The sequence below is a fragment of the Tasmannia lanceolata genome, unplaced genomic scaffold (genome assembly GCF_043159265.1).
Source record: "Tasmannia lanceolata isolate RefF3 unplaced genomic scaffold, GAP_Taslan_0.1 ptg000019l, whole genome shotgun sequence".
NCBI lineage: Eukaryota > Viridiplantae > Streptophyta > Magnoliopsida > Canellales > Winteraceae > Tasmannia > Tasmannia lanceolata.
In genome coordinates, this window is record NW_027518696.1 from 14,364,556 (window position 1) to 14,368,720 (window position 4,165).

Sequence of the window (4,165 nt, forward strand, 5' to 3'; positions counted from 1 at the left end):
TTTCGTTATTACCATTCATGTCCCACAGCTCTGATTTTCATTGACATTTCTGATTTTCCATAGGGGTATTCTCGGCATTCGTTTTGGGCAATAAATACCCTAGCACAAGCGTCCAAAAAATAATGCCACCTGTTAGCATAGTCGTACTATAAAGGGAAAACCGTGGGTTTTGTTCTTCCATCCTTTCATATAAATTCCCATCGTGTCCCGGCTGGCATTTCTGTCATTTCAACAAAAACTAACTACTGATAGGGCGGTGATAAACTCACTCTCTCTTCGCTTTTTGTGCATGCAGCATCTCTCTCTCTCTCTCTCTCTCTCAAATATTGAACGCACTGTTAAAAACATAACAATGGGCATTTTTTTTAAATACACACCGACTTACAAAGGCAATATACAGTGTATTTTTCTTTTAATATACTCACTTGGGCCCACCTTTTTAATAGATCTTAACCATTTCTTTTTTGGGCCACAATATAAATTGGCCTTGCCCGTCTCTCTCCTACTGCTCGGAGAGTTATAGGGTTTATTTTTATGGAAATGCCTATTTGCAATAGGGCCCAACAAATGAACGGTTTGGATTGTTGAACGAGATGCACCCCAGTGAATTTTCTAATGAATAAACGTTATGTGGTGTTTGTATGTAGGTCAAAATATGTTTTTTAAATCTAGAGTGGGCCCACCTTGTTCAAAGACCTAAACCATCAGTTGTTGAGGCCCAACAATTGAATGGTATAGATCTTTGATCCAGGCGGGCCTACAACAATGTACAAACACCGTATAATGTGTATTTGAAAAACAAAATCACTTGGGCCCACATTATTAAAACATCCAAAACGTTCATTTGTTGGGCCTCAACATAAATTGGCCTTGCTCATGAAATCTTCTCCGTGGTATGATCCTAACTCTCCGATATGTAGACGTACGACACCATAAATAAACCTCTATAGATCGAAGTGTTGGGATCATTTCATGGGGATTATTTTTATGAAAATGCCTATTTACATTGGGGCCCAAGAAATTAACGGTTTGGATTTTCAAACAAGGTAGGGAAAAATGAATTTTTTAATAAATACACGTTATGTGATGTCCCTGTGTAGATGTAGCTAATTTTTTTTTCCAAAAAAAAAAAAGTGCATCCACCTTGCTCAATTATCTAAACCATCAGTTGTTGGGGCCGAGTGTAAATAGGCCGCACCAATAAAATGCTCTCCATAGGATGCTCCCGGCCATCCTATCAATGGAGATTTTGATGTGGTGCAGCTCATTAGGATCATCCATCATAGATGATTTTTGGGGCACAACCTATTCACATTAGGGCCCAACATATGAATGGATTGGATTGCTCATATTCGGACAGTAGGTAGAACTTTAGCTTAAATGGTAAAACCCTTGAGAAATGAGGTCTGACCACAATGTTCCTAAGAGGATGGTGGTTCGAATCCACCAAGAGATTTAAACTTTGTAATCGATTTTACTGAAACTTGTGAATTTTATAGGTTGTTCGATATAATGGTTTTGGTTTCTAATTTTTTATTATGTGACCTGAAATATTATTGTTTCTTTGATAATAATTGAAATTAATCCTTTTAATATATTTTTCCAAGAATATTTCCATCTAGAATACTATTGTGTCGTTCGTGCTCATCAAATTCGTTGTTAAGATAAGTCACCAATACAGCTTAGAGGTTTCTCAAGAAAGAGAAGGACTTAGAGTTGGCCGCTTTCACTAACAAGTTGTCAGCCACAAGCCAGTCCAATGCCGGGGCCAATCACGAATCTGCCATTGCTTGTAGGAATTGTACTTTTTGGAATGTTATTCTTTCGGCGAATGCCATGCCTTCATTCTTCAAGTTGTGCCTTCCCTCTCAGAGTTGCTATTACCCATTTATGAACATCTCAATATCATTCTACTTGTGAGTATTTAGTTACCATTAAACTTGGGCTTGTTGTCTTCAGAGAACCAATGAGCTTTAACGAATATTATTTTTATAGATATCAATCGAGATGCACCGTAGGTTCAATTAAACTTATATAACTATTATATAACTTAATTTGTGATTACTCTCAAGGGAAATTGATTGCACGTGCAACGCCCGTGCAGTTTTACTAGTCTAAATAAAATCGGGATATGATGTTGATTCCCATTACTGATTTGGGCAATCCAAACACAGCCTATAAGACATCCTTTCTAATTGACATCTCAACTTCTTCATTGAGAGAATATAGAAATGAGAGTGGTGGGGCCTCTTGGAAAGTGATACGTGAGCGAAATATCTAAATGGTGGGTGAAGTTGAACCACCACCACACGTTTTTGGGGCGGGTGGCCAGTCCTGCATAAGGATGTTTGGTTTTACTATTCATATATATTTCATCATAAACACAAATAAGTTGTGTTTATTTCACCTGTGTGGCCAGTTATAATCGGCTATATACACGTGATGTGTTGTTCATCCGGAACCTGCTCGTTTGAGATTGTGACAACCGATTGTGAGTCCAAAACCTATTAATGGAATAAAAATTACATTTAAATTTGAGTCCGATAATAGGTTTGAGGCTCACAATCGGTTGTCACAATCTCAAACGAACAGGGCCTTGATGTATATTTCACATGAGGTGGCTGTTCTCTTTTGAAAAAATGTAGTAAATTCCTATTTTAATTAAGGGATTTGCTAGGGACCATCGCAGAAGACATTTCGTGGGACGGCTGTTGCATAAGAGAGCAGCCACATCATTAATTAGACAAAATCTGTTGAAAAATGAGCCTATGTGTCTGCTCGCTCATGCAACAGCTGTCCTGTGAAATGCCTTTTGCGATGGTCCTAGCAAATCCCTTTTATTATATATGCAGGTGATGTTTATTGGATGAGTGCTAAACTGAAGGGCACCCTTCCAAAAACAATAAAAAAACCTTGATTCCTTTATTTTTGCATTTTTTCCAGAACCGTTGTAAATGCCATTAGTTGATAGTTGATGTAGATACAATGGGGTAGGGCTGATGGGGATGCCTCTGGACCTGCCTGCCTCGTAATCCTCATCTATAAAATTACATAAATATCCCTATAGGTGGCTGTCTTTCCATAAATTGTTTTAATTTTGTTTAGAAATTTAGATTCTTATTTAATAAGTGTTTAATTAGATTAAAAAAAGTAGAAATTTTTATTATAGAAAGGCAGGAAAGGAACGGGGACGGGAAATTCCCGGCATCCCCGAAGCGGGGACGGGGCGGGGATGGGGATTTCGAGCGTGGGGGACGGGACGGGGAGTGCAACACCCCGCGCCCGCCCTGTTGCCACCCCTACAATGGGGCACCCTTGGTGGTTGTATTTTGCAAGGGCTCCTTTTAATTTAGCATTGATTATTGCTATATTGAAAGGCGCCCGTCCAAAAACAAATACAACTGCAAAGGCGCCCCCATTGAATCCACTTCATCCAAAGTAGTTGGGTGAGATGAATACACTGGGGTTCTCTTGTGGCTCGGTTTTTTCAAGGGTGCCCTTTAATTTAGCGTTCCTAATAATAGTTGTATATCTATGTTAATGAAGGAAAGTTATTTGATAGCTGCACATAATTTTATATGAGCAGATAAAAGTACAAGTAGGGCCCATTTTAATTATGATCCAAGCCATTCATTCATTAGACCTTGTGATGATGGATGGGCCATGTCTGACAATTCCAATTCTTTGTTGATCAGACGGTCGTTATTGGATTAACAAATGAAGGGACCAACGAAGGGAAATGGCATATTTACCCCTTTTCCTTACTTGGGACAGCCACCTCTAGTGTAAAAGAGTAGTCATTTATACACTGAATGGGGCTGTCCCAAGTAAGAAAAAGATATAAGATGAAAAAATTTTCCATGATTTTTTTCTTTCCTAAATAGAATGTCCACCTAACTAAAAATTGAATTGAGTTGGTTCAACTTTTATTTTTCCACGTGTAAGAAAAAGTAGGAAATTTTAGAATTTATTTTTCCTATCCAAACTCTTCTAGAATATTCCAACAAACCCAACAAGGCTAATAAATAATAGTGGGCGACGTGGATCAAATGAATCACCCTTGCGGGTGAATTTTTTTCCCGGTCGACCTTGATCCTAGCATTCATCTTATATTTTACCAATATTTTAATAATAAGACAAGGAGACCGTTCATCTACCATCAAAC